Source organism: Pinus tabuliformis, chromosome 7 (assembly GCF_031772625.1).
Source record: "Pinus tabuliformis cultivar Carrire ecotype Pingquan chromosome 7, CPIR1, whole genome shotgun sequence".
Classification (NCBI taxonomy): Eukaryota; Viridiplantae; Streptophyta; class Pinopsida; order Pinales; family Pinaceae; genus Pinus; species Pinus tabuliformis.
The window spans coordinates 122789779-122817277 of record NC_142293.1 but is presented as its reverse complement, the minus strand read 5'-3'; the positions used below and the strand labels follow the sequence as shown (position 1 = coordinate 122817277).

The 27499-nt window shown below is 56.5% G+C and overlaps 25 non-coding genes and 3 pseudogenes across 25 annotated transcripts; 8 read left to right on the top strand and 20 right to left on the bottom strand.

Moving 5' to 3' along the window:
- The first annotated feature begins 676 nt into the window (after positions 1-676).
- Positions 677-795, top strand: LOC149246096 (5S ribosomal RNA). Its single transcript, XR_016267438.1, has one exon. It is a non-coding gene; the product is annotated as a 5S ribosomal RNA (ribosomal RNA).
- Positions 796-1386: 591 nt separating this feature from the next.
- Positions 1387-1505, top strand: LOC149246095 (5S ribosomal RNA; annotated as a pseudogene).
- Positions 1506-2097: 592 nt separating this feature from the next.
- On the top strand, positions 2098-2216 carry LOC149246094 (5S ribosomal RNA). The gene has a single exon (XR_016267397.1). It is a non-coding gene; the product is annotated as a 5S ribosomal RNA (ribosomal RNA).
- Positions 2217-2809: 593 nt separating this feature from the next.
- On the top strand, positions 2810-2928 carry LOC149246093 (5S ribosomal RNA). The gene has a single exon (XR_016267526.1). It is a non-coding gene; the product is annotated as a 5S ribosomal RNA (ribosomal RNA).
- A 592-nt stretch (positions 2929-3520) lies between these two features.
- Positions 3521-3639, top strand: LOC149246092 (5S ribosomal RNA; annotated as a pseudogene).
- Positions 3640-6072: 2433 nt separating this feature from the next.
- LOC149246091 (5S ribosomal RNA) lies at positions 6073-6191 on the top strand. Its single transcript, XR_016267426.1, has one exon. It is a non-coding gene; the product is annotated as a 5S ribosomal RNA (ribosomal RNA).
- Positions 6192-9039: 2848 nt separating this feature from the next.
- LOC149246090 (5S ribosomal RNA) lies at positions 9040-9158 on the top strand. Its single transcript, XR_016267492.1, has one exon. It is a non-coding gene; the product is annotated as a 5S ribosomal RNA (ribosomal RNA).
- Positions 9159-12002: 2844 nt separating this feature from the next.
- On the top strand, positions 12003-12121 carry LOC149246089 (5S ribosomal RNA). The gene has a single exon (XR_016267419.1). It is a non-coding gene; the product is annotated as a 5S ribosomal RNA (ribosomal RNA).
- Positions 12122-12842: 721 nt separating this feature from the next.
- On the bottom strand, positions 12843-12961 carry LOC149246088 (5S ribosomal RNA). Its single transcript, XR_016267496.1, has one exon. It is a non-coding gene; the product is annotated as a 5S ribosomal RNA (ribosomal RNA).
- Positions 12962-13557: 596 nt separating this feature from the next.
- Positions 13558-13676, bottom strand: LOC149246087 (5S ribosomal RNA). The gene has a single exon (XR_016267515.1). It is a non-coding gene; the product is annotated as a 5S ribosomal RNA (ribosomal RNA).
- A 594-nt stretch (positions 13677-14270) lies between these two features.
- On the bottom strand, positions 14271-14389 carry LOC149246086 (5S ribosomal RNA). The gene has a single exon (XR_016267456.1). It is a non-coding gene; the product is annotated as a 5S ribosomal RNA (ribosomal RNA).
- A 596-nt stretch (positions 14390-14985) lies between these two features.
- Positions 14986-15104, bottom strand: LOC149246085 (5S ribosomal RNA). The gene has a single exon (XR_016267440.1). It is a non-coding gene; the product is annotated as a 5S ribosomal RNA (ribosomal RNA).
- Positions 15105-15689: 585 nt separating this feature from the next.
- On the bottom strand, positions 15690-15808 carry LOC149246084 (5S ribosomal RNA). The gene has a single exon (XR_016267315.1). It is a non-coding gene; the product is annotated as a 5S ribosomal RNA (ribosomal RNA).
- A 970-nt stretch (positions 15809-16778) lies between these two features.
- On the bottom strand, positions 16779-16897 carry LOC149246083 (5S ribosomal RNA). The gene has a single exon (XR_016267314.1). It is a non-coding gene; the product is annotated as a 5S ribosomal RNA (ribosomal RNA).
- Positions 16898-17496: 599 nt separating this feature from the next.
- On the bottom strand, positions 17497-17615 carry LOC149246082 (5S ribosomal RNA). The gene has a single exon (XR_016267313.1). It is a non-coding gene; the product is annotated as a 5S ribosomal RNA (ribosomal RNA).
- Positions 17616-18214: 599 nt separating this feature from the next.
- On the bottom strand, positions 18215-18330 carry LOC149246081 (5S ribosomal RNA; annotated as a pseudogene).
- A 597-nt stretch (positions 18331-18927) lies between these two features.
- Positions 18928-19046, bottom strand: LOC149246080 (5S ribosomal RNA). Its single transcript, XR_016267312.1, has one exon. It is a non-coding gene; the product is annotated as a 5S ribosomal RNA (ribosomal RNA).
- Positions 19047-19648: 602 nt separating this feature from the next.
- LOC149246079 (5S ribosomal RNA) lies at positions 19649-19767 on the bottom strand. Its single transcript, XR_016267311.1, has one exon. It is a non-coding gene; the product is annotated as a 5S ribosomal RNA (ribosomal RNA).
- Positions 19768-20365: 598 nt separating this feature from the next.
- On the bottom strand, positions 20366-20484 carry LOC149246078 (5S ribosomal RNA). The gene has a single exon (XR_016267309.1). It is a non-coding gene; the product is annotated as a 5S ribosomal RNA (ribosomal RNA).
- Positions 20485-21090: 606 nt separating this feature from the next.
- Positions 21091-21209, bottom strand: LOC149246077 (5S ribosomal RNA). The gene has a single exon (XR_016267308.1). It is a non-coding gene; the product is annotated as a 5S ribosomal RNA (ribosomal RNA).
- A 598-nt stretch (positions 21210-21807) lies between these two features.
- Positions 21808-21926, bottom strand: LOC149246076 (5S ribosomal RNA). The gene has a single exon (XR_016267307.1). It is a non-coding gene; the product is annotated as a 5S ribosomal RNA (ribosomal RNA).
- Positions 21927-22520: 594 nt separating this feature from the next.
- LOC149246075 (5S ribosomal RNA) lies at positions 22521-22639 on the bottom strand. The gene has a single exon (XR_016267306.1). It is a non-coding gene; the product is annotated as a 5S ribosomal RNA (ribosomal RNA).
- A 594-nt stretch (positions 22640-23233) lies between these two features.
- LOC149246074 (5S ribosomal RNA) lies at positions 23234-23352 on the bottom strand. Its single transcript, XR_016267305.1, has one exon. It is a non-coding gene; the product is annotated as a 5S ribosomal RNA (ribosomal RNA).
- Positions 23353-23946: 594 nt separating this feature from the next.
- On the bottom strand, positions 23947-24065 carry LOC149246073 (5S ribosomal RNA). Its single transcript, XR_016268193.1, has one exon. It is a non-coding gene; the product is annotated as a 5S ribosomal RNA (ribosomal RNA).
- Positions 24066-24662: 597 nt separating this feature from the next.
- On the bottom strand, positions 24663-24781 carry LOC149246072 (5S ribosomal RNA). Its single transcript, XR_016268192.1, has one exon. It is a non-coding gene; the product is annotated as a 5S ribosomal RNA (ribosomal RNA).
- Positions 24782-25378: 597 nt separating this feature from the next.
- On the bottom strand, positions 25379-25497 carry LOC149246071 (5S ribosomal RNA). The gene has a single exon (XR_016268191.1). It is a non-coding gene; the product is annotated as a 5S ribosomal RNA (ribosomal RNA).
- Positions 25498-26093: 596 nt separating this feature from the next.
- Positions 26094-26212, bottom strand: LOC149246070 (5S ribosomal RNA). Its single transcript, XR_016268190.1, has one exon. It is a non-coding gene; the product is annotated as a 5S ribosomal RNA (ribosomal RNA).
- A 595-nt stretch (positions 26213-26807) lies between these two features.
- Positions 26808-26926, bottom strand: LOC149246069 (5S ribosomal RNA). Its single transcript, XR_016268189.1, has one exon. It is a non-coding gene; the product is annotated as a 5S ribosomal RNA (ribosomal RNA).
- Positions 26927-27499: the final 573 nt, after the last annotated feature.

Genomic DNA, 27499 nt, shown 5'->3' with positions numbered 1-27499 from the left:
ATACCACACTTCTCACAGAATTCTTCAAATTCCTTGCTGCAAAACTCTCCACCATTAGTGATATGCACTTTTGTAGGAATTTGAATTCTGGAAGAACCACGGATCGTTCACGAAAAGGCCGCGCGCGCTCCACGGAGCGTCGTCGGTGGTCGCAGAACTTACGCCTTTTCCTTCTCTCTCTCCTTTTCATTCTCACTCCGAGTGTGAGCCCCTACGCAAGGAAGACTGCTCCGAGGGAAATTCGAGAATAGGTTCTTTTCCCTGGTCGAAAGCCACGGGTGGGATCACAGCACAACGGAGGCGACGCACTTGCAGCAGTGGGCGATGAATCTAGGACCGTTTGCATCAATGCTGCGGATATGACACGAGGAGAGTGGGGTAAGGGGTGTAGATCATATGCACTTTTGTAGGAATTTGAATTCTGGAAGAACCACGGGTCGTTCACGGAAAGGCCGTGCACGCTCCATGGAGCCTCGTCGGTGGTCGCGGAACTTACGCCTTTTCCTTCTCTCTCTCATTTTCATTCTCGCTCGTCCATTCTTCCGCAAGCTCCCCGCGGGGCGGGAGGCGCTGCCAAGTCGGGGAAGAGGGCGTGCCCCTGCGCCGAACCGTTTCGAATCGAGGGCCCGTGGCTCGGCGGTGTCCCTTGAAGAGGGGGAGGGGGCGATATCTTTGCGGGTGCGATCATACCAGCGTTAATGCACCGGATCCCATCAGAGCTCCGCAGTTAAGCATGCTTGGGCTAGAGTAGTACTGGGATGGGTGACCTCTCGGGAAGTCCTAGTGTTGCACCCTCCCCCCTTTTTTGTGCGGTGTTTTGCGACGTGGGGCTACTTATATATCGATTTATAATGGGATCCCGCGAACAAAGAGATCGTTGGAGCATTAGGGGGGCAGGGGGAGCGTAGCTGAGGGAAACGACGACTCGCTTTAAGACTGCTCCGAGGGAAATTCGAGAACGGGTTCTTTTCCTTGGTCGGAAGTCACGGGCGGGATCACAGCGCAACGGAGGCGACGCATTGCGGCAGTGGGCGATGAATCTAGGACCGTTCGCATCACCACTGTGGATATGACACGAGGAGAGTGGGGTAAGAGGTGTAGATCATGTGCACTTTTGTAGGAATTCGAATTCTGGAAGAACCACTGATCGTTCACGAAAAGGATGCGTGCGCTCCACGGAGCGTCGTCGGTGGTCGTGGAACTTACGCCTTTTCCTTCTCTCTCTTATTTTCATTCTCGCTCGTTCGTTCTTCCGCTGGCTCCCCACGGCACGGGAGGCGCCGCCAAGCCGAGGAAGAGGGCGTGCCCCTGCGCCGAACTGTTTTGGATCGAGGGCCCGTGGCTCGGCGGTGTCCCTTGAAGAGGGGGAGGGGGCGAGATCTTTGCAGGTGCGATCATACCAGCGTTAATGCACCGGATCCCATCAGAACTCCGCAGTTAAGCGTGCTTGGGCTAGAGTAGCACTGGGATGGATGACCTCCCGGGAATTCCTAGTGTTGTACCCTACCCGCTTTTTTGTGCGGCGTTTTGCGACGTGGGGCTACTTATATATCGATCTATAATGGCGTCCAACGAACGAAGAGATCGTTGGAGCATTATGGGGGCAGGGCTAGCGTCACTGAGGGAAACGACGACTCGCTTTAAGACTGCTTCGAGGGAAATTCGAGAACGGGTTCTTTTCCCTGGTCAGAAGTCACGAGCGGGATCAAAACACAACGGAGGCGACGCATTTGCAGCAGTGCGCGATGAATCTAGGACCATTCGCATCACCGCTGCGGATATGACACGAGGAGAGTGGGGTAAGAGGTGTAGATCATATGCACTTTTGTAGGAATTCGAATTCTAGAAGAACCGCGGATCGTTCACGGAAAGGTTGTGCGCGCTCCACGGAGCGTCGTCGGTGGTCGCGGAACTTACACCTTTTCCTTCTCTCTCTTCTTTTCATTCTCGCTCGTCCGTCCCTCCGCTGGCTCCCCACGGGGCGGGAGGCGCCGCCAAGCCGGGGAAGAGGGCGAGCCCCTGCACCGAACGGTTTCGGATCGAGGGCCCGGGGCTCGGCGATGTCCCTTGAAGAGGGAGAGGGGGCAAGATCTTTGCGGGTGTGATCATACCAGCGTTAATGCACCGGATCCCATCAGAACTCCGCAGTTAAGCGCGCTTGGGCTAGAGTAGTACTGGGATGGGTGACCTCCCGGGAAGTCCTAGTGTTGCACCCTCCCCCCTCTTTTTGCGCGGCGTTTTGCGACGTGGGGGCTACTTGTATATCGATCTATAATGGGATCCCGCGAACGAAGAGGTCGCTGGAGCATTAGGGGGGCAGGGGGGAGCGTAGCTGAGGGAAACGGCGACTCGCTTTAAGACTGCTCCGAGGGAAATTCGAGAACGGGGTCTTTTCCCTGGTCGGAAGTCACGGGCGGGATCATAGCGCAACGGAGGCGACGCATTTGTGGCAGTGGGCGATGAATCTAGGACCGTTCGCATCACCGCTGCAGATATGACACGAGGAGAGTGGGGTAAGAGGTGTAGATCATATGCACTTTTGTAGGAATTCGAATTCTGGAAGAAGCGCGGATCGTTCACGATAGGCCGCGCGCGTTCCACGAAGCGTCGTCGGTGGTCGCGAACTTACGCCTTTTCCTTCTCTCTCTTCTTTTCATTCTCGCTCATTTATTCTTCCGCTGGCTCCCCGCGGGGCGGGAGGCACCGCCAAGTCGGGGAAGAGGGCGAGCCCCTGCGCCGAACCATTTCGGATCGAGGACCCATGGCTCGGCGGTGTCCCTTGAAAAGGGGGAGGGGGCGAGATCTTTAGGGGTGCGATCATACCAGCGTTAATGCACCGGATCCCATCAGAACTCCACATTTAAGCGCGCTTGGGCTAGAGTAGTACTGGGATGGGTGACCTCCCGGGAAGTCCTAGTGTTGCACCCTTCCCCCTTTTTTGTGCGACGTTTTGCGACGTGGGGCCACTTATATATCGATCTATAATGGGATCCCGCGAGCGAAGAGATCGCTGGAGCATTAGGGGGGCAGGGGGAGCGTAGCTGAGGGAAATGGCAACTCGCTTTAAGACTGCTCCGAGGGAAATTCGAGAACGGGGTCTTTTCCCTGGTCGGAAGTCACGGGCGGGATCACAGCGCAACGGAGGCGATGCATTTGCGGCAGTGGGTGATGAATCTAGGACCGTTCGCATCACCGCTGCGGATATGACACGAGGAGAGTGGGGTAAGAGGTGTAGATCATATGCACTTTTCTAGGAATTTGAATTTTGGAAGAACCACGGATCGTTCACGGAAAGGCTGTGTGCGCTCCACGGAGCGTCGTCGGTGGTCGTGGAACTTACGCCTTTTCCTTCTCTCTCTTCTTTTCATTCTCACTCGTTCGTCCTTCCGCTGGCTCCCCGCGGGGCGGGAGGCGCCGCCAAGCCGGGGAAGAGGGCGAGCCTCTGCGCCGAACCGTTTCGGATCGATGGCCCGTGGCTCGGCGGTGTCCCTTGAAGAGAGGGAGGGGGCGAAATCTTTGCGGGTGCGATCATACCAGCGTTAATGCATCGGATCCCATCAGAACTCCGCAATTAAGCGTGCTTGGGTTAGAGTAGTACTGGGATGGGTGACCTCCCGGGAAGTCCTAGTGTTGCACGCTCCCCCCTTTCTTGTGCAGCGTTTTGCGACGTGGGGCTACTTATATCGATTTCTAATGGGATCTCGTGAACGAAGAGATCGTTGGAGCATTAGTGAGGCAAGGGGAGCGTAGCTGAGGGAAACGGCGACTCGCTTTAAGACTGCTCCGAGGGAAATTCGAGAACGGGGTCTTTTCCCTGGTCGGGAGTCAGGGGCGGGATCACAGTGCAACGGCGGCGACGCATTTTGCGGCAGTGGGCGATGAATCTAGGACAGTTCGCATCAACGTTGCGGATATGACACGAGTAGAGTGGGGTAAGAGTGTTACGCAGTAATTTGTCACTGTCTCCCTGTCAGTCTTCCTACTGTGTCATGAGTTCAAATTAATCATACTCATGCTCTCTAATGTTGCCAAATGACCCACTTTACCAACGTTTTACTATCATTGTGATTGTTGTTAAAATAAACGCGCTGATTGGCGCTCGATAACAGACGGAATGCGCTGCCAGCGCGGAAGTACACGTGATTCCCGCGCTGGTCGAATTTCATGAGACAGCGCATCTGTTATGTATATCTGATCGCAATGATATGACTTTCTTTGTTATTCAGTAGCGATGTTAGCGCACCAGTGCAGTTATGAACCCGCGCTGACCCAGTTGGGCGAGTTTGTTCTAACAGCCCGCCTTCCAGATGACTCCAGACCTGGTTGTTGGCCTTGTAAATGTCGCCCTCCCTTCTCTGGCATGTCTGTTTCGTCATTTGAGCCACCTTCCTTGGAGATAAGCTCATCCTCCCACCATTCATGGAGACTCCTTCTCCTACTTAAGCCTCCACCATTGCCATGAGCTGCTAGTTTGGAATTGATAGTGCTTGGAGTGTTGCTGCTAGTGTGTGAACTTGATAGGTAGTTGGTATGACAAGTGTGGGATTGCTAGAGAGCTTAAGGAAGGTTGTGAAGTGTTTCTTTCTTGTGTAAACTTTTGTGAGAGAGAGCTTTTGTCTTGGGAGATCTACCTCCAAGGGTGAATGCTTAAGAGACTTGTTGGCTGGACCCTCTTGAGAAGGATTCGACGTCAGAACTATGGTTGTATTCTTCTTTGTTTATTAATAATAGACGACTATCATTATGGTTCCACTCTTAATGTCTTTATGATGATGTTTGAGTTATATCTTTTCTGACTAATATATAGTTACATCTACTGGATGTTATGCTTGCGTTTGTATCATTCTTTGCATGTGCAGGTGTCTGTGCACGAGGATCGTGAGGATTGTGACCAGCCGGGGCAAAGGGACGGGAGCATCAACTCTTCTACAAGTACTAGCGTTGGAATCCAGGTAGGCCTCTATCATTGGTATTTTATTTGTAATTAGGAACCTGCATGTTAGCGTTGTTTGATTGTTGCTAGACCTTGTTCGGACTAGTAGGGATCGCCTCTGTCCACAGAGGGGATTTACCTCCAGAACAAAGAGATGTAGATCATATGCACTTTTGTAGGAATTGGAATTCTAGAAGAACCGCGGATCATTCACGGAAAGGCCGCGCGCACTCCACGGAGCATCGTCGGTGGTCGTGGAACTTACGCCTTTTCCTTCTCTCTCTTCTTTTCATTCTCGTTCGTCTGTTCTTCCGCTGGCTCCCCGCGGAGCGGGAGGCGCTACCAAGCCTGGGAAGAGCGCATGCCCCTGCGCCGAACTGTTTCGGATCGAGGGCCCGTGGCTCGGTGGTGTCCCTTGAAGAAGGGGAGGGGGCGAGATCTTTGTGGGTGCGATCATACCAGCATTAATGCACCGGATCCCATCAGAACTTGGGCTAGAGTAGTACTGGGATGGGTGACCTCCCGAGAAGTCCTAGTGTTGCACCCTCCCCCCTTTTTTGTTCGGTGTTTTGCAACGTGGGGCTACTTATATATCGATCTATAATGGGATCCCGCGAACGAAGAGATCGTTGGAGCATTAGGGGGGCAGGGGGAGCGTAGCTGAGGGAAACGGCGACTCGCTTTAAGACTGCTCCGAGGGAAATTCGAGAACGGGGTCTTTTCCCTGGTCGGAAGTCAGGGGCGGGATCACAGTGCAACGGCGGCGACGCATTTGCGGCAGTGGGCGATGAATCTAGGACCGTTCGCATCACCGCTGCGGATATGACACGAGGAGAGTGGGGTAAGAGGTGTAGATCATATGCACTTCCGTAGGAATTCGAATTCTGGAAGAACCGCGGATCGTTCGCGGAAAGGCCGCGCGCGCTCCACGGAGCGTCGTCGGTGGTCGCGGAACTTACGCCTTTTCCTTCTCTCTCTTCTTTTCATTTTCGCTCGTCCGTTCTTCCGCTGGCTCCCCGCGGGGCGGGAGGCACCGCCAAGTCGGGGAAGAGGGCGAGCCCCTGCACCGAACCATTTCGGATCGACGGCCCGTGGCTCGGCGGTGTCCCTTGAAGAGGGGGAGGGGGCAAGATCCTTGCGGGTGCGATCATACCAGCGTTAATGCACCGGATCCCATCAGAACTCCGCAGTTAAGCGCACTTGGGCTAGAGTAGTACTGGGATGGGTGACCTCCCGGGAAGTCCTAGTGTTGCACCCTCCCCCCTTTTTTGTGCGTCGTTTTTGCGACGTGGGGCTACTTATATATCGATTTATAATGGGATCCCGTGAACGAAGAGATTGCTGGAGCATTAGGGGGGCAGGGGGAGCGTAGCCGAGGGAAACGGCAACTCGCTCTAAGATTGCTCCGAGGGAAATTCGAGAACAGGTTATTTTCCCTGGTCGGAAGTCAGGGGCGGGATCACAGTGCAACGGAGGCGACGCATTTGCGGCAGTGGGCGATGAATCTAGGACCGTTCGCATCACCGCTGTGGATATGATGACACGAGGAGAGTGGGGTAAGAGGTGTAGATCATATGCACTTTTGTAGGAATCAGAACTCCGCAATTAAGCGTGCTTGGGTTAGAGTAGTACTGGGATGGGTGACCTCCCGGGAAGTCCTAGTGTTGCACGCTCCCCCCTTTCTTGTGCAGTGTTTTGCGACGTGGGGCCACTTATATCGATTTCTAATGGGATCCCGTGAACGAAGAGATCGTTGGAGCATTAGTGAGGCAAGGGGAGCGTAGCTGAGGGAAACGGCGACTCGCTTTAAGACTGCTTCGAGGGAAATTCGAGAACGGGTTCTTTTCCCTGGTCAGAAGTCACGGGTGGGATCACAGCGCAACAGAGGCGACGCATTTACGACAGTGGGCGATGAATCTAGGACAGTTCGCATCAACGTTGCGGATATGACACGAGTAGAGTGGGGTAAGAGTGTTACGCAGTAATTTGTCACTGTCTCCCTGTCAGTCTTCCTACTGTGTCATGAGTTCAAATTAATCATACTCATGCTCTCTAATGTTGCCAAATGACCCACTTTACCAACGTTTTACTATCATTGTGATTGTTGTTAAAATAAACGCGCTGATTGGCGCTCGATAACAGACAGAATGCGCTGCCAGCGCGGAAGTACACGTGATTCCCGCACTGGTCGAATTTCATGAGACAGCGCATCTGTTATGTATATATGATCGCGCTGATATGACTTTCTTTGTTATTCAGTAGCGATGTTAGCGCACCAGTGCAGTTATGAACCCGCGCTGACCCAGTTTGGGCGAGTTTGTTCTAACAGCCGGCCTTCCAGATGACTCCAGACCTGGTTGTTGGCCTTGTAAATGTCGCCCTCCCTTCTCTGGCATGTCTGTTTCGTCATTTGAGCCACCTTCCTTGGAGATAAGCTCATCCTCCCACCATTCATGGAGACTACTTCTCCTACTTAAGCCTCCACCATTGCCATGAGCTGCTAGTTTGGAATTGATAGTGCTTGGAGTGTTGCTGCTAGTGTGTGAACTTGATAGGTAGTTGGTATGACAAGTGTTGGATTGCTCGAGAGCTTAAGGAAGGTTGTGAAGTGTTTCTTTCTTGTGTAAACTTGTGTGAGAGAGAGCTTTTGTCTTGGGAGATCTACCTCCAAGGGTGAATGCTTAAGAGACTTGTTGGCTGGACCCTCTTGAGAAGGATTCGACATCAGAACTATGGTTGTATTCTTCTTTGTTTATTAATAATAGACGACTATCATTATGGTTCCACTCTTAATGTCTTTATGATGATGTTTGAGTTATATCTTTTCTGACTAATATATAATTACATCTACTGGATGTTATGCTTGCGTTTGTATCATTCTTTGCGTGTGCAGGTATCCGTGCACGAGGATCGTGAGGATTGTGACCAGTCGGGGCAAAGGGACGGGAGCATCAACTCTTCTACAAGTACTAGCGTTGGAATCCAGGTAGGCCTCTATCATTGGTATTTTATTTGTAATTAGGAATCTACGTGTTAGCGTTGTTTGATTGTTGCTAGACCTTGTTCGGACTAGTAGGGATCGCCTCTGTCCACAGAGGGGATTTACCTCCAGAACAAAGAGGTGTAGATCATATGCACTTTTGTAGGAATTGGAATTCTAGAAGAACCGTGGATCGTTCACGGAAAGGCCGCGCGCACTCCACGGAGCGTCGTTGGTGGTCATGGAACTTACGCCTTTTCCTTCTCTCTCTTCTTTTCATTCTCGTTCGTCTGTTCTTCCGCTGGCTCCCCGCGGAGCGGGAGGCGCCGCCAAGCCTGGGAAGAGCGCATGCCCCTACACCGAACTGTTTCGGATCGAGGGACCATGGCTTGGCGGTGTCCCTTGAAGAGGGGGAGGGGGCGAGATCTTTGCGGGTGCGATCATACCAGCATTAATGCACCGGACCCCATCAGAACTTGGGCTAGAGTAGTACTGGGATGGGTGACCTCCCAAGAAGTCCTAGTGTTGCACCCTCCCCCCTTTTTTGTGCGGTGTTTTGCAACGTGGGGCTACATATATATCGATCTATAATGGGATCCCACGAACGAAGAGATCGCTGGAGCATTAAGGGGGCAGGGGGAGCGTAGCTGAGGGAAACAGCGACTCGCTTTAAGACTGCTCCAAGGGAAATTCGAGAACGGGTTCTTTTCCCTGGTCGGAAGTCACGGGCGGGATCACAGCGCAACGGAGGCGACGCATTTGCGGCAGTGGGCGATGAATCTAGGACCGTTCGCATCACCGCTGCGGATATGACACGAGGAGAGTGGGGTAAGAGGTGTAGATCATGTGCACTTTTGTAGGAATTCGAATTCTGGAAGAACCGCGGATCGTTCACGGAAAGGCCGCGCGCGCTCCACGGAGCGTCGTCGATGGTCGCCGAACTTATGCCTTTTCCTTCTCTCTCTTCTTTTCATTCTCGCTCGTCCGTTCTTCCGCTGGCTCCCCGCGGGGCGGGAGGCGCCGCCAAGTCGGTGAAGAGGGCGAGCCCCTGCACCGAACCGTTTCGGATCGACGGCCCGTGGCTCGGCGGTGTCCCTTGAAGAGGGGGAGGGGGCAAGATCCTTGCGAGTGCGATCATACCAGCGTTAATGCACCGGATCCCATCAGAACTCCGCAATTAAGCGCGCTTGGGCTAGAGTAGTACTGGGATGGGTGACCTCCCGGGAAGTCCTAGTGTTGCACCCTCCCCCCTTTTTTGTGCGTCGTTTTTGCGACGTGGGGCTACTTATATATCGATTTATAATGGGATCCCGCGAACGAAGAGATCGTTGGAGCATTAGGGGGGCAAGGGGAGCGTAGCCGAGGGAAACGGCGACTCGCTCTAAGACTGCTCCGAGGGAAATTCGAGAACAGGTTTTTTTCCCTGGTCGGAAGTTAGGGGCGGGATCACAGTGCAACGAAGGCAACGCATTTGCGACAGTGGGCGATGAATCTAGGACCGTTCGCATCACTGCTGCGGATATGATGACACGAGGAGAGTGGGGTAAGAGGTGTAGATCATATGCACTTTTGTAGGAATCAGAACTCCGCAATTAAGCGTGCTTGGGTTAGAGTAGTACTGGGATGGGTGACCTCCCGGGAAGTCCTAGTGTTGCACGCTCCCCCCTTTCTTGTGCAGCGTTTTGTGACGTGGGGCTACTTATATCGATTTCTAATGGGATCCCGTGAACGAAGAGATCGTTGGAGCATTAGTGAGGCAAGGGGAGCGTAGCTGAGGGAAACGGCGACTCGCTTTAAGACTACTCCGAGGGAAATTCGAGAACGGGTTCTTTTCCCTGGTCGGAAGTCACGGGTGGGATCACAGCGCAACAGAGGCGACGCATTTGCGGCAGTGGGCGATGAATCTAGGACAGTTCGCATCAACGTTGCGGATATGACACGAGTAGAGTGGGGTAAGAGTGTTACGCAGTAATTTGTCACTGTCTCCCTGTCAGTCTTCCTACTGTGTCATGAGTTCAAATTAATCATACTCATGCTCTCTAATGTTGCCAAATGACCCACTTTACCAACGTTTTACTATCATTGTGATTGTTGCTAAAATAAACGCGCTGATTGGTGCTCGATAACAGACGGAATGCGCTGCCAGCGCGGAAGTACACGTGATTCCCGCGCTGGTCGAATTTCATGAGACAGCGCATCTGTTATGTATATCTGATCGCACTGATATGACTTTCTTTGTTATTCAGTAGCGATGTTAGCGCACCAGTGCAGTTATGAACCCGCGCTGACCCAGTTTGGGCGAGTTTGTTCTAACAGCCGGCCTTCCAGATGACTCTAGACCTGGTTGTTGGCCTTGTAAATGTCGCCCTCCCTTCTCTGGCATGTCTGTTTCGTCATTTGAGCCACCTTCCTTGGAGATAAGCTCATCCTCCCACCATTCATGGAGACTCCTTCTCCTACTTAAGCCTCCACCATTGCCATGAGCTGCTAGTTTGGAATTGATAGTGCTTGGAGTGTTGCTGCTAGTGTGTGAACTTGATAGGTAGTTGGTATGACAAGTGTGGGATTGCTAGAGAGCTTAAGGAAGGTTGTGAAGTGTTTCTTTCTTGTGTAAACTTGTGTGAGAGAGAGCTTTTGTCTTGGGAGATCTACCTCCAAGGGTGAATGCTTAAGAGACTTGTTGGCTGGACCCTTTGAGAAGGATTCGACGTCAGAACTATGGTTGTATTCTTCTTTGTTTATTAATAATAGACGACTATCATTATGGTTCCACTCTTAATGTCTTTATGATGATGTTTGAGTTATATCTTTTCTGACTAATATATAGTTACATCTAGTGGATGTTATGCTTGCGTTTGTATCATTCTTTGCATGTGCAGGTGTCTGTGCACGAGGATCGTGAGGATTGTGACCAGCCGGGGCAAAGGGACGGGAGCATCAACTCTTCTACAAGTACTAGCGTTGGAATCCAGGTAGGCCTCTATCATTGGTATTTTATTTTAATTAGGAACCTGCGTGTTAGCGTTGTTTGATTGTTGCTAGACCTTGTTCGGACTAGTAGGGATTGCCTCTGTCCACAGAGGGGATTTACCTCCAGAACAAAGAGGTGTAGATCATATGCACTTTTGTAGGAATTGGAATTCTAGAAAAACCGCGGATCATTCACGGAAAGGCCGCGCGCACTCCACGGAGCGTCGTCGGTGGTCGTGGAACTTACGCATTTTCCTTCTCTCTCTTCCTTTCATTCTCGTTCGTCTGTTCTTCCGCTGGCTCCCCGCGGAGCGGGAGGCGCCGCCAAGCCTGGGAAGAGCGCATGCCCCTACGCCGAACTGTTTCGGATCGAGGGCCCGTGGCTCGGCGGTGTCCCTTGAAGAGGGGGAGGGGGCGAGATCTTTGCGGGTGCGATCATACCAGCATTAATGCACCGGATCCCATCAGAACTTGGGCTAGAGTAGCACTGGGATGGGTGACCTCCCGAGAAGTCCTAGTGTTGCACCCTCCCCCTTTTTTTGTGCGGTGTTTTGCGACGTGGGGCTACTTATATATCGATCTATAATGGGATCCCGCGAACGAAGAGATCGCTGGAGCATTAGGGGGGCAGGGGGAGCGTAGCTGAGGGAAACGGCGACTCGCTTTAAGACTGCTCCGAGGGAAATTCGAGAACGGGTTCTTTTCCCTTGTCGGAAGTCACGGGCGGGATCACAGCGCAACAGAGGTGACGTATTGCGGCAGTGGGCGATGAATCTAGGACCGTTCGCATCACCGCTGCGAATATGACACGAGGAGAGTGGGGTTAGAGGTGTAGATCATGTGCACTTTTGTAGGAATTCGAATTCTGGAAGAACCGCGGATCGTTCACGGAAAGGCCGGTAGCGCTCACTGAGCGTCGTCGATGGTCGCGGAACTTATGCCTTTTCCTTCTCTCTCTTCTTTTCATTCTCGCTCGTCCGCTCTTTCGCTGGCTCCCCACGGGGCGGGAGGCGCCGCCAAGTCGGGGAAGAGTGCAAGCCCCTGCACCGAACCGTTTCGGATCGACGGCCCGTGGCTCGGCGGTGTCCCTTGAAGAGGGGGAGGGGGCAAGATCCTTGCGGGTGCGATCATACCAGCGTTAATTCACCGGATCCCATCAGAACTCCGCAGTTAAGCGCGCTTGGGCTAGAGTAGTACTGGAATGGGTGACCTCCCGGGAAGTCCTAGTGTTGCACCCTCCCCCCTTTTTTGTGCGTCGTTTTTGCGACGTGGGGCTACTTATATATCGATTTATAATGGGATCCCGCGAACGAAGAGATCGCTGGAGCATTAGGGGGGCAGGGGGAGCATAGCCGAGGGAAACGGCGACTCGCTCTAAGACTGCTCCGAGGGAAATTCGAGAACAGGTTCTTTTCCCTGGTCGGAAGTTAGGGGCGGGATCACAGCGCAACGGAGGCGACGCATCGCGGCAGCGGGCGATGAATCTAGGACCGTTCGCATCACCGCAGCGAAGATGACACGGGGAGAGTGGGTAGGAGGTTTAAATCATATGTACTCTTGTAGGAACTTGAATGCCGCGCGGCCTCTCCGTGAATGATCCGCTGTCCTTCCAGAATTCGAATTCCTACAAAAGCACATGCATACGATCTACACCTCTTACCCACTCTCCTCGTGCCATATCCGCAGCGGTGATGCGAACGGTGACTCCTATATTCATCGCCCGCTGCCGCGATGCGTCGCCTCCGTTGCGCTGTGATCCCGCTCGCGACTTCCGACCGGGACGATAAATCGGTGCCCTGTTCTCGAACTTCCCTTGGAGCAGTCTCGAGCGAGTCGCCGTTTCCCTCAGTTAGGCCCCCCTCCTTAATGCTCCAGCGATCTCTTCGTTCGCGAGATTCCGTTATAAATCGATATATAAGTGGCCCCACGCCGCAAAAACGAGGCACAAAAAAGGGGGGTAGGGTGCAACACTAGGACTTCCCGGGAGGTCACCCATCCCAGTGCTACTCTAGCCCAAGCACGCTTAACTGCGGAGTTCTGATGGGATCCGGTGCATTAACGCTGGTATGATCGCACCCGCAAGGATCTCGCCCCCTCCCCCTCTTCAACGAACACCGCCGAGCCACGGGCCCTCGATCCGAAACGGTTCGGCGCAGGGGCTCGCCCTCTTCCCCGACTTGGCAGCGCCTCCCGCCCCGCGGGGAGCCAGCGGAAGAACGGACGAGCGAGAATGAAAAGAAGAGAGAGAAGGAAAAGGCGTAAGTTCCGCGACAACCGACGACGCTCCGTGGAGCGCGCGCGGCCTCTCCGTGAACGATCCGCGGTCCTTCCAGAATTCCAATTCCTACAAAAGCACATGCATACGATCTACACCTCTTACCCACTCTCCTCGTGCCATATCCGCAGCGGTGATGCGAACGGTCCTAGATTCATCGCCCACTGCCGCAATACGTCTCCTCCGTTGCACTGTGATCCCGCCCCCCTGACTTCTGACCAAGGAAAAGAACCTGTTCTCAAATTTCCCTCGGAGAAGTCTCGAGCGAGTCGCCGTTTCCCTCGGTTACGCTCCCCCTCCCCCCTTAATGCTCGAGCGATCTCTTCATTCGCGGGATTCCATTATAAATCGGTATATAAGTAGCCCCACGTCGCAAAAATGACGCACAAAAAAGGGGGGAGGGTGCAACACTAGGACTTCCCGGGAGGTCACCCATCCCAGTACTACTCTAGCCAAAGCGCGCTTCACTGCGGAGTTCTAATGGGATCCGGTGCATTAACGCTGGTATGATCGCACCCGCAAGGATCTCGCCCCCTCCCCCTCTTCAAGGGACACCGCCGAGCCACGGGCCCTCGATCCGAAACGTTTCGGCGCAGGGCTCGCCCTCTTCCCCGACTTGGCGGCCCCTCCCGCCCCGCGGGGAGCCAGCGGAAGAACGGACGAGCGAGAACGAAAAGAAGAGAGAGAAGGAAAAGGCGTAAGTTCTGCGACCACCGACGTCGCTCCGTGGAGCTCGCGCGGCCTTTCCGTGAACCCTCCACGGTTCTTCCGGAATTCGAATTCCTACAAAAGTACATACGATCTACACCTCTTACCCACTCTCCTCGTGCCATATTCGCAGCGGTGATGCGAACGGTGACTCCTAGATTCATCGCCCACTGCCGCAATACGTCGCCTCCGTTGCACTGTGATCCCGCCCGTGACTTCCGACCAGGGAAAAGAACCTGTTCTCGAATTTCCCTCAGAGCAGTCTCAGAGCGAGTCGCCGTTTCCCTCGGCTACGCTCCCCCCGCCCCCTTAATGCTCCAGCGATCTCTTCGTTCGCGGAATTCCATTATAAAATCACTATATAAGTAGCCCCACGTCGCAAAACGACGCACAAAAAAGGGGGGAGGGTGCAACACTAGGACTTCCCGGGAGGTTACCCATCCCAGTACTACTCTAGCCCAAGTGCGCTTAACTGCGGAGTTCTGATGGGATCCGGTGCATTAACGCTGGTATGATCGCACCCGCAAGGATCTTGCCCCCTCCCCCTCTTCAAGGGACACCGCCGAGCCACGGGCCCTCGATACGAAACGGTTCGGCGCAGGGCTCGCCCTCTTCCCCGACTTGGCGGCGCCTCCCTCCCCGCAGGGAGCCAGCGGAAGAACGGACGAGCGAAAATGAAAAGAAGAGAGAGAAGGAAAAGGCGTAAGTTCTGCGACCACCGACGACGCTCTGTGGAGCGCGTGCGGCCTCTCCGTGAACGATCCGTTGTCCTTCCAGAATTCGAATTCCTACAAAAGCACATGCATACGATCTACACCTCTTACCCACTCTCCTCGTGCCATATCCGCAGCGGTGATGCGAACGGTCCTAGATTCATCGCCCACTGCCGCAATGCGTCGCCTCCGTTGCACTGTGATCCCGCCCCCCTGACTTCTGACCAGGGAAAAGAAACTGTTCTCGAATTTCCCTCGGAGCAATCTCAGAGCGAGTCGCTGTTTCCCTCGGCTACGCTGCCCCTGCCCCCCTAATGCTCCAGCGATCTCTTCGTTCGCGGGATCCCATTATAAATCGGTATATAAGTAGCCCCACGTCGCAAAAACGAGGCACAAAAAAGGGGAGAGGATGCAACACTAGGAATTCCCGGGAGGTCACCCATCCCAGTACTACTCTAGCCCAAGCGCGCTTAACTGCGGAGTTCTGATGGGATCCAGTGCATTAACGCTGGTATGATCGCACCCGCAAGGATCTCGCCCCCTCCCCCTCTTCAAGGGACACCGCCGAGCCACGGGCCCTCGATCCGAAACGGTTCGGCGCAGGGGCTCGCCCTCTCCCCCGACTTGGCGGCGCCTCCCGCCCCGCGGGGAGCCAGCGGAAGAACGGACGAGCGAAAATGAAAAGAAGAGAGAGAAGGAAAAGGCGTAAGTTCCGCGACCACCGACGACGCTGCGTGGAGCTCGCGCGGCCTTTCCACGGTTCTTCCGGAATTCGAATTCCTACAAAAGCACATACATACGATCTACACCTCTTACCCACTCTCCTCGTGCCATATCCGCAGCGGTGATGAGAACGGTCCTAGATTCATCGCCCACTGCCGCAAATGCGTCGCCTCCATCGCACTGTGATCCCGCCCCCTAACTTCCGACCAGGGAAAAGAACCTTTTCTCGAATTTCCCTCGGAGCAGTCTCAAAGCGAGTCGTCGTTTCCCTCGGCTACGCTCCCCCTGCCCCCCTAATGCTCCAGCGATCTCTTCTTTCGCGGGATCCCATTATAAATCGGTATATAAGTAGCCCCACGTCGCAAAACGAGGCACAAAAAAGGGGGGAGGGTGCAACACTAGGACTTCCCGGGAGGTCACCCATCCCAGTACTACTCTAGCCCAAGCGCGCTTAACTGCGGAGTTCTGATGGGATCCGGTGCATTAACGCTGGTATGATCGCACCCGCAAAGATCTCGCCCCCTCCCCCTCTTCAAGGGACACCGCCGAGCCACGGGCCCTCGATCCGAAACGGTTCGGCGCAGGGGCTCGCCCTCTCCCCCGACTTGGCGGCGCCTCCCGCCCCGCGGGGAGCCAGCGGAAGAACGGACGAGCGAAAATGAAAAGAAGAGAGAGAAGGAAAAGGCGTAAGTTCCGCGACCACCGACGACGCTGCGTGGAGCTCGCGCGGCCTTTCCGTGAACCCTCCACGGTTCTTCCGGAATTCGAATTCCTACAAAAGTACATACGATCTACACCTCTTACCCACTCTCCTCGTGCCATATTCGCAGCGGTGATGCGAACGGTGACTCCTAGATTCATCGCCCACTGCCGCAATACGTCGCCTCCGTTGCACTGTGATCCCGCCCGTGACTTCCGACCAGGGAAAAGAACCTGTTCTCGAATTTCCCTCGGCGCAGTCTTAAAGCGAGTCGCCGTTTCCCTCGGCTACGCTCCCCCCGCCCCCTTAATGCTCCAGCGATCTCTTCGTTCGCGGGATTCCATTATAAATCACTATATAAGTAGCCCCACGTCGCAAAAATGACGCACAAAATGGAGCGCGCGCGGCCTCTCCGTGAACGATCCGCGGTCCTTCCAGAATTCGAATTCCTACAAAAGTGCATACGATCTACACCTCTTACCCACTCTCCTCGTACCATATCCGCAGCGGTGATGCGAACGGTCCTAGATTCATCGCCCACTGCCGCAATGCGTCGCCTCCGTTGCGCTGTGATCCCGCTCGCGACTTCCGACCGGGACGATAAATCGGTGCCCTGTTCTCGAACTTCCCTTGGAGCAGTCTCGAGCGAGTCGTCGTTTCCCTCAGTTAGGCCCCCCTCCTTAATGCTCCAGCGATCTCTTCGTTCGCGAGATTCCGTTATAAATCGATATATAAGTAGCCCCACGCCGCAAAAATGACGCACAGAAAAGGGGGGTAGGGTGCAACACTAGGACTTCCCGGGAGGTCACCCATCCCAGTACTACTCTAGCCCAAGCGCGCTTAACTGCGGAGTTCTGATGGGATCCGGTGCATTAACGCTGGTATGATCGCACCCGCAAAGATCTCGCCCCCTCCCCCTCTTCAAGGGAGGCCGCCGAGCCACGGGCCCTCGATCCGAAACGGTTTGGCGCAGGGGCTCGCCCTCTTCCCCGACTTGGCGGCGCCTCCCGCCCCGCGGGGAGCCAGCGGAAGAACGGACGAGCGAGAATGAAAAGAAGAGAGAGAAGGAAAAGGCGTAAGTTCCGCGACCACCGACGACGCTCCGTGGAGCGCGCGCGGCCTCTCCGTGAACGATCCGCGGTCCTTCCAGAATTCGAATTCCTACAAAAGTGCATATGATCTACACCTCTTACCCCACTCTCCTCGTGCCATCATATCCGCAGCGGTGATGCGAACGGTCCTAGATTCATCGCCCACTGCCGCAAATGCGTCGCCTCCGTTGCACTGTGATCCCGCCCCCCTGACTTCCGACCAGGGAAAAGAACCTGTTCTCGAATTTCCCTCGGAGCAGTCTTAGAGCGAGTCGCCGTTTCCCTCGGCTACGCTCCCCCTGCCCCCCTAATGCTCCAGCGATCTCTCCGTTCGCGGGATCCCATTATAAATCGATATATAAGTAGCCCCACGTCGCAAAAGCGACGCACAAAAAAAGGGGGGAGGGTGCAACACTAGGACTTCCCGGGAGGTCACCCATCCCAGTACTACTCTAGCCCAAGCGCGCTTAACTGCGGAGTTCTGATGGGATCCGGTGCATTAACGCTGGTATGATCGCACCCGCAAGGATCTCGCCCCCTCCCCCTCTTCAAGGGACACCGCCGAGCCACGGGCCCTCGATCCGAAACGGTTCGGCGCAGGGGCTCGCCCTCTTCCCCGACTTGGCGGCGCCTCCCGCCCCGCGGGGAGCCAGCGGGAGAACGGACGAGCGAGAATGAAAAGAAGAGAGAGAAGGAAAAGGCGCAAGTTCCGCGACCACCGACGACGCTCCGTGGAGCGCGCGCGGCCTCTCCGTGAACGATCCGCGGTCCTTCCAGAATTCGAATTCCTACAAAAGTGCATATGATCTACACCTCTTACCCCACTCTCCTCGTGCCATCATATCCGCAGCGGTGATGCGAACGGTCCTAGATTCATCGCCCACTGCCGCAAATGCGTCGCCTCCGTTGCACTGTGATCCCGCCCCCCTGACTTCCGACCAGGGAAAAGAACCTGTTCTCGAATTTCCCTCGGAGCAGTCTTAGAGCGAGTCGCCGTTTCCCTCGGCTACGCTCCCCCTGCCCCCCCAATGCTCCAGCGATCTCTCCGTTCGCGGGATCCCATTATAAATCGATATATAAGTAGCCCCACGTCGCAAAAACGACGCACAAAAAAAGGGGGGAGGGTGCAACACTAGGACTTCCCGGGAGGTCACCCATCCCAGTACTACTCTAGCCCAAGCGCGCTTAACTGCGGAGTTCTGATGGGATCTGCATTAACGCTGGTATGATCGCACCCGCGAGGATCTCGCCCCCTCCCCCTCTTCAAGGGACACCGCCGAGCCACGGGCCCTCGATCCGAAACGGTTCGGCGCAGGGGCTCGCCCTCTTCCCCGACTTGGCGGCGCCTCCCGCCCCGCGGGGAGCCAGCGGAAGAACGGACGAGCGAGAATGAAAAGAAGAGAGAGAAGGAAAAGGCGTAAGTTCCGCGACCACCGACGACGCTCCGTGGAGCGCGCGCGGCCTCTCCGTGAACGATCCGCGGTCCTTCCAGAATTCGAATTCCTACAAAAGTGCATATGATCTACACCTCTTACCCCACTCTCCTCGTGCCATCATATCCGCAGCGGTGATGCGAACGGTCCTAGATTCATCGCCCACTGCCGCAAATGCGTCGCCTCCGTTGCACTGTGATCCCGCCCCTGACTTCCGACCAGGGAAAAGAACCTGTTCTCGAATTTCCCTCGGAGCAGTCTTAGAGCGAGTCGCCGTTTCCCTCGGCTACGCTCCCCCTGCCCCCCTAATGCTCCAGCGATCTCTCCGTTCGCGGGATCCCATTATAAATCGATATATAAGTAGCCCCACGTCGCAAAAACGACGCACAAAAAAAGGGGGGAGGGTGCAACACTAGGACTTCCCGGGAGGTCACCCATCCCAGTACTACTCTAGCCCAAGCGCGCTTAACTGCGGAGTTCTGATGGGATCCGGTGCATTAACGCTGGTATGATCGCACCCGCGAGGATCTCGCCCCCTCCCCCTCTTCAAGGGACACCGCCGAGCCACGGGCCCTCGATCCGAAACGGTTCGGCGCAGGGGCTCGCCCTCTTCCCCGACTTGGCGGCGCCTCCCGCCCCGCGGGGAGCCAGCGGGAGAACGGACGAGCGAGAATGAAAAGAAGAGAGAGAAGGAAAAGGCGCAAGTTCCGCGACCACCGACGACGCTCCGTGGAGCGCGCGCGGCCTCTCCGTGAACGATCCGCGGTCCTTCCAGAATTCGAATTCCTACAAAAGTGCATATGATCTACACCTCTTACCCCACTCTCCTCCTCGTGCCATCATATCCGCAGCGGTGATGCGAACGGTCCTAGATTCATCGCCCACTGCCGCAAATGCGTCGCCTCCGTTGCACTGTGATCCCGCCCCCCTGACTTCCGACCAGGGAAAAGAACCTGTTCTCGAATTTCCCTCGGAGCAGTCTTAGAGCGAGTCGCCGTTTCCCTCGGCTACGCTCCCCCTGCCCCCCCAATGCTCCAGCGATCTCTCCGTTCGCGGGATCCCATTATAAATCGATATATAAGTAGCCCCACGTCGCAAAAACGACGCACAAAAAAAGGGGGGAGGGTGCAACACTAGGACTTCCCGGGAGGTCACCCATCCCAGTACTACTCTAGCCCAAGCGCGCTTAACTGCGGAGTTCTGATGGGATCCGGTGCATTAACGCTGGTATGATCGCACCCGCAAGGATCTCGCCCCCTCCCCCTCTTCAAGGGACACCGCCGAGCCACGGGCCCTCGATCCGAAACGGTTCGGCGCAGGGGCTCGCCCTCTTCCCCGACTTGGCGGCGCCTCCCGCCCCGCGGGGAGCCAGCGGAAGAACGGACGAGCGAGAATGAAAAGAAGAGAGAGAAGGAAAAGGCGTAAGTTCCGCGACCACCGACGACGCTCCGTGGAGCGCGCGCGGCCTTTCCGTGAACGATCCGCGGTCCTTCCAGAATTCGAATTCCTACAAAAGTGCATATGATCTACACCTCTTACCCCACTCTCCTCGTGTCATCATATCCGCAGCGGTGATGCGAACGGTCCTAGATTCATCGCCCACTGCCGCAAATGCGTCGCCTCCGTTGCACTGTGATCCCGCCCGTGACTTCCGACCAGGGAAAAGAACCTGTTCTCGAATTTCCCTCGGCGCAGTCTTAAAGCGAGTCGCCGTTTCCCTCGGCTACGCTCCCCCCGCCCCCTTAATGCTCCAGCGATCTCTTCGTTCGCGGGATTCCATTATAAAATCACTATATAAGTAGCCCCACGTCGCAAAACGCCGCACAAAAAAGAGGGGGGAGGGTGCAACACTAGGACTTCCCGGGAGGTCACCCATCCCAGTACTACTCTAGCCCAAGCGCGCTTAACTGCGGAGTTCTGATGGGATCCGGTGCATTAACGCTGGTATGATCGCACCCGCAAAGATCTCGCCCCCTCCCCCTCTTCAAGGGACACCGCCGAGCCACGGGCCCCATCCACGGCCCTCGATCCGAAACGGTTCGGCGCAGGGGCTCGCCCTCTCCCCCGACTTGGCGGCGCCTCCCGCCCCGCGGGGAGCCAGCGGAAGAACGGACGAGCGAAAATGAAAAGAAGAGAGAGAAGGAAAAGGCGTAAGTTCCGCGACCACCGACGACGCTCCGTGGAGCGCGCGCGGCCTTTCCGCGAACGATCCGCGGTTCTTCCAGAATTCGAATTCCTACGGAAGTGCATATGATCTACACCTCTTACCCCACTCTCCTCGTGCCATCATATCCGCAGCGGCGATGCGAACGGTCCTAGATTCATCGCCCACTGCCGCAAATGCGTCGCCTCCGTTGCACTGTGATCCCCCCCCTGACTTCCGACCAGGGAAAAGAACCTGTTCTCGAATTTCCCTCGGCGCAGTCTTAAAGCGAGTCGCCGTTTCCCTCGGCTACGCTCCCCCCGCCCCCTTAATGCTCCAGCGATCTCTTCGTTCGCGGGATTCCATTATAAATCGATATATAAGTAGCCCCACGTCGCAAAAACGACGCACAAAAAGGGGGAGGGTGCAACACTAGGACTTCCCGGGAGGTCACCCATCCCAGTACTACTCTAGCCCAAGCGCGCTTAACTGCGGAGTTCTGATGGGATCCGGTGCATTAACGCTGGTATGATCGCACCCGCAAGGATCTCGCCCCCTCCCCCTCTTCAAGGGACACCGCCGAGCCACGGGCCCTCGATCCGAAACGGTTCGGCGCAGGGGCTCGCCCTCTTCCCCGACTTGGCGGCGCCTCCCGCCCCGCGGGGAGCCAGCGGAAGAACGGACGAGCGAGAACGAAAAGAAGAGAGAGAAGGAAAAGGCGTAAGTTCCGCGACCACCGACGACGCTCCGTGGAGCGCGCGCGGCCTCTCCGTGAACGATCCGCGGTCCTTCCAGAATTCGAATTCCTACAAAAGTGCATATGATCTACACCTCTTACCCCACTCTCCTCGTGCCATCATATCCGCAGCGGTGATGCGAACGGTCCTAGATTCATCGCCCACTGCCGCAAATGCGTCGCCTCCGTTGCACTGTGATCCCGCCCCCCTGACTTCCGACCAGGGAAAAGAACCTGTTCTCGAATTTCCCTCGGAGCAGTCTTAGAGCGAGTCGCCGTTTCCCTCGGCTACGCTCCCCCTGCCCCCCCAATGCTCCAGCGATCTCTCCGTTCGCGGGATCCCATTATAAATCGATATATAAGTAGCCCCACGTCGCAAAAACGACGCACAAAAAAAGGGGGAGGGTGCAACACTAGGACTTCCCGGGAGGTCACCCATCCCAGTACTACTCTAGCCCAAGCGCGCTTAACTGCGGAGTTCTGATGGGATCCGGTGCATTAACGCTGGTATGATCGCACCCGCAAAGATCTCGCCCCCTCCCCCTCTTCAAGGGACACCGCCGAGCCACGGGGCCCGTCCACGGCCCTCGATCCGAAACGGTTCGGCGCAGGGGCTCGCCCTCTTCCCCGACTCGGCGGCGCCTCCCGCCCCGCGGGGAGCCAGCGGAAGAACGGACGAGCGAAAATGTAAAGAAGAGAGAGAAGGAAAAGGCGTAAGTTCCGCGACCACCGACGACGCTCCGTGGAGCGCGCGCGGCCTTTCCGCGGTTCTTCCAGGATTCGAATTCCTACGGAAGTGCATGTGATCTACACCTCTTACCCCACTCTCCTCGTGCCATATCCGCAGCGGCGATGCGAACGGTCCTAGATTCGTCGCCCACTGCCGCAAATGCGTCGCCGCCGTTGCACTGTGATCCCGCCCCTGACTTCCGACCAGGGAAAAGACCCCGTTCTCGAATTTCCCTCGGAGCAGTCTTAAAGCGAGTCGCCGTTTCCCTCAGCTACGCTCCCCCCTGCCCCCCTAATGCTCCAGCGATCTCTTCGTTCGCGGGATCCCATTATAAATCGATATACAAGTAGCCCCACGTCGCAAAACGCCGCGCAAAAGAGGGGGGAGGGTGCAACACTAGGACTTCCCGGGAGGTCACCCATCCCAGTACTACTCTAGCCCAAGCGCGCTTAACTGCGGAGTTCTGATGGGATCCGGTGCATTAACGCTGGTATGATCGCACCCGCAAAGATCTCGCCCCCTCCCCCTCTTCAAGGGACACCGCCGAGCCACGGGGCCCTCGATCCGAAACGGTTCGGCGCAGGGGCTCGCCCTCTTCCCCGACTCGACGGCGCCTCCCGCCCCGCGGGGAGCCAGCGGAAGAACGGACGAGCGAAAATGAAAAGAAGAGAGAGAAGGAAAAGGCGTAAGTTCCGCGACCACCGACGACGCTCCGTGGAGCGCGCGCGGCCTCTCCGTGAACGATCCGCGGTCCTTCCAGAATTCGAATTCCTACAAAAGTGCATATGATCTACACCTCTTACCCCACTCTCCTCGTGTCATATCCGCAGCGGTGATGCGAACGGTCCTAGATTCATCGCCCACTGCCGCAAATGCGTCGCCTCCGTTGCACTGTGATCCCGCCCCTGACTTCCGACCAGGGAAAAGAACCTGTTCTCGAATTTCCCTCGGAGCAGTCTTAAAGCGAGTCGCCGTTTCCCTCGGCTGCGCTCCCCCTGCCCCCCTAATGCTCCAGCGATCTCTTCGCTCGCGGGATCCCATTATAAATCGATATATAAGTGGCCCCACGTCGCAAAAACGACGCACAAAAGAGGGGGGAGGGTGCAACACTAGGACTTCCCGGGAGGTCACCCATCCCAGTACTACTCTAGCCCAAGCGCGCTTAACTGCGGAGTTCTGATGGGATCCGGTGCATTAACGCTGGTATGATCGCACCCGCAAGGATCTCGCCCCCTCCCCCTCTTCAACGGACACCGCCGAGCCACGGGCCCTCGATCCGAAACGGTTCGGCGCAGGGGCTCGCCCTCTTCCCCGACTTGGCGGCGCCTCCCGCCCCGCGGGGAGCCAGCGGAAGAACGGACGAGCGAGAATGAAAAGAAGAGAGAGAAGGAAAAGGCGTAAGTTCCGCGACCACCGACGACGCTCCGTGGAGCGCGCGCGGCCTCTCCGTGAACGATCCGCGGTCCTTCCAGAATTCGAATTCCTACAAAAGTGCATATGATCTACACCTCTTACCCCACTCTCCTCGTGTCATATCCGCAGCGGTGATGCGAACGGTCCTAGATTCATCGCCCACTGCCGCAAATGCGTCGCCGCCGTTGCACTGTGATCCCGCCCCTGACTTCCGACCAGGGAAAAGACCCCGTTCTCGAATTTCCCTCGGAGCAGTCTTAAAGCGAGTCGCCGTTTCCCTCAGCTACGCTCCCCCCTGCCCCCCCTAATGCTCCGGCGATCTCTTCGCTCTCGGGCTCCCATTATAAATCGATATACAAGTAGCCCCACGTCGCAAAACGCCGCGCAAAAGAGGGGGGAGGGTGCAACACTAGGACTTCCCGGGAGGTCACCCATCCCAGTACTACTCTAGCCCAAGCGCGCTTAACTGCGGAGTTCTGATGGGATCCGGTGCATTAACGCTGGTATGATCGCACCCGCAAGGATCTCGCCCCCTCCCCCTCTTCAAGGGACACCGCCGAGCCACGGGGCCCTCGATCCGAAACGGTTCGGCGCAGGGGCTCGCCCTCTTCCCCGACTCGACGGCGCCTCCCGCCCCGCGGGGAGCCAGCGGAAGAACGGACGAGCGAAAATGAAAAGAAGAGAGAGAAGGAAAAGGCGTAAGTTCCGCGACCACCGGCGGCGCTCCGTGGAGCGCGCGCGGCCTCTCCGTGAACGATCCGCGGTCCTTCCAGAATTCGAATTCCTACAAAAGTGCATATGATCTACACCTCTTACCCCACTCTCCTCGTGCCATCATATCCGCAGCGGTGATGCGAACGGTCCTAGATTCATCGCCCACTGCCGCAAATGCGTCGCCTCCGTTGCACTGTGATCCCGCCCCTGACTTCCGACCAGGGAAAAGAACCTGTTCTCGAATTTCCCTCGGAGCAGTCTTAGAGCGAGTCGCCGTTTCCCTCGGCTACGCTCCCCCTGCCCCCCTAATGCTCCAGCGATCTCTTCGTTCGCGGGATCCCATTATAAATCGATATATAAGTAGCCCCACGTCGCAAAAACGACGCACAAAAAAAGGGGGAGGGTGCAACACTAGGACTTCCCGGGAGGTCACCCATCCCAGTACTACTCTAGCCCAAGCGCGCTTAACTGCGGAGTTCTGATGGGATCCGGTGCATTAACGCTGGTATGATCGCACCCGCAAGGATCTCGCCCCCTCCCCCTCTTCAAGGGACACCGCCGAGCCACGGGCCCTCGATCCGAAACGGTTCGGCGCAGGGGCTCGCCCTCTTCCCCGACTTGGCGGCGCCTCCCGCCCCGCGGGGAGCCGGCGGAAGAACGGACGAGCGAGAATGGAAAGAAGAGAGAGAAGGAAAAGGCGTAAGTTCCGCGACCACCGACGACGCTCCGTGGAGCGCGCGCGGCCTTTTCCGTGAACGATCCGCGGTCCTTCCAGAATTCGAATCCCTACAAAAGTGCATATGATCTACACCTCTTACCCCACTCTCCTCGTGTCATCATATCCGCAGCGGTGATGCGAACGGTCCTAGATTCATCGCCCACTGCCGCAATGCGTCGCCTCCGTTGCACTGTGATCCCGCCCGTGACTTCCGACCAGGGAAAAGAACCTGTTCTCGAATTTCCCTCGGCGCAGTCTTAAAGCGAGTCGCCGTTTCCCTCGGCTACGCTCCCCCCGCCCCCCTAATGCTCCAGCGATCTCTTCGTTCGCGGGATCCCATTATAAATCGATATATAAGTAGCCCCACGTCGCAAAACGCCGCACAAAAAAGAGGGGGGAGGGTGCAACACTAGGACTTCCCGGGAGGTCACCCATCCCAGTACTACTCTAGCCCAAGCGCGCTTAACTGCGGAGTTCTGATGGGATCCGGTGCATTAACGCTGGTATGATCGCACCCGCAAAGATCTCGCCCCCTCCCCCTCTTCAAGGGACACCGCCGAGCCACGGGGCCCTCGATCCGAAACGGTTCGGCGCAGGGGCTCGCCCTCTTCCCCGACTCGACGGCGCCTCCCGCCCCGCGGGGAGCCAGCGGAAGAACGGACGAGCGAAAATGAAAAGAAGAGAGAGAAGGAAAAGGCGTAAGTTCCGCGACCACCGGCGGCGCTCCGTGGAGCGCGCGCGGCCTTTCCGCGAACGATCCGCGGTTCTTCCAGAATTCGAATTCCTACGGAAGTGCATATGATCCACACCTCTTACCCCACTCTCCTCGTGTCATATCCGCAGCGGCGATGCGAACGGTCCTAGATTCATCGCCCACTGCCGCAAAATGCGTCGCCGCCGTTGCACTGTGATCCCGCCCCTGACTCCCGACCAGGGAAAAGACCCCGTTCTCGAATTTCCCTCGGAGCAGTCTTAAAGCGAGTCGCCGTTTCCCTCAGCTACGCTCCCCCCTGCCCCCCCCAATGCTCCGGCGATCTCTTCGCTCTCGGGCTCCCATTATAAATCGATATACAAGTAGCCCCACGTCGCAAAACGCCGCGCAAAAGAGGGGGGAGGGTGCAACACTAGGACTTCCCGGGAGGTCACCCATCCCAGTACTACTCTAGCCCAAGCGCGCTTAACTGCGGAGTTCTGATGGGATCCGGTGCATTAACGCTGGTATGATCGCACCCGCAAAGATCTCGCCCCCTCCCCCTCTTCAAGGGACACCGCCGAGCCACGGGGCCCTCGATCCGAAACGGTTCGGCGCAGGGGCTCGCCCTCTTCCCCGACTCGACGGCGCCTCCCGCCCCGCGGGGAGCCAGCGGAAGAACGGACGAGCGAAAATGAAAAGAAGAGAGAGAAGAAAAGGCGTAAGTTCCGCGACCACCGACGACGCTCCGTGGAGCGCGCGCGCCTTTCCGTGAACGATCCGCGGTCCTTCCAGAATTCGAATTCCTACAAAAGTGCATATGATCTACACCTCTTACCCCACTCTCCTCGTGTCATCATATCCGCAGCGGTGATGCGAACGGTCCTAGATTCATCGCCCACTGCCGCAAATGCGTCGCCTCCGTTGCACTGTGATCCCGCCCCTGACTTCCGACCAGGGAAAAGAACCTGTTCTCGAATTTCCCTCGGAGCAGTCTTAAAGCGAGTCGCCGTTTCCCTCGGCTACGCTCCCCCTGCCCCCCTAATGCTCCAGCGATCTCTTCGTTCGCGGGATCCCATTATAAATCGATATATAAGTAGCCCCACGTCGCAAAAACGACGCACAAAAGAGGGGGGAGGGTGCAACACTAGGACTTCCCGGGAGGTCACCCATCCCAGTACTACTCTAGCCCAAGCGCGCTTAACTGCGGAGTTCTGATGGGATCCGGTGCATTAACGCTGGTATGATCGCACCCGCAAGGATCTCGCCCCCTCCCCCTCTCAAGGGACACCGCCGCCGAGCCACGGGCCCTCGATCCGAAACGGTTCGGCGCAGGGGCTCGCCCTCTTCCCCGACTTGGCGGCGCCTCCCGCCCCGCGGGGAGCCAGCGGAAGAACGGACGAGCGAGAACGAAAAGAAGAGAGAGAAGGAAAAGGCGTAAGTTCCGCGACCACCGACGACGCTCCGTGGAGCGCGCGCGGCCTCTCCGTGAACGATCCGCGGTCCTTCCAGAATTCGAATTCCTACAAAAGTGCATATGATCTACACCTCTTACCCCACTCTCCTCGTGCCATCATATCCGCAGCGGTGATGCGAACGGTCCTAGATTCATCGCCCACTGCCGCAAATGCGTCGCCTCCGTTGCACTGTGATCCCCCCCCCCTGACTTCCGACCAGGGAAAAGAACCTGTTCTCGAATTTCCCTCGGAGCAGTCTTAGAGCGAGTCGCCGTTTCCCTCGGCTACGCTCCCCCTGCCCCCCTAATGCTCCAGCGATCTCTTCGTTCGCGGGATCCCATTATAAATCGATATATAAGTAGCCCCACGTC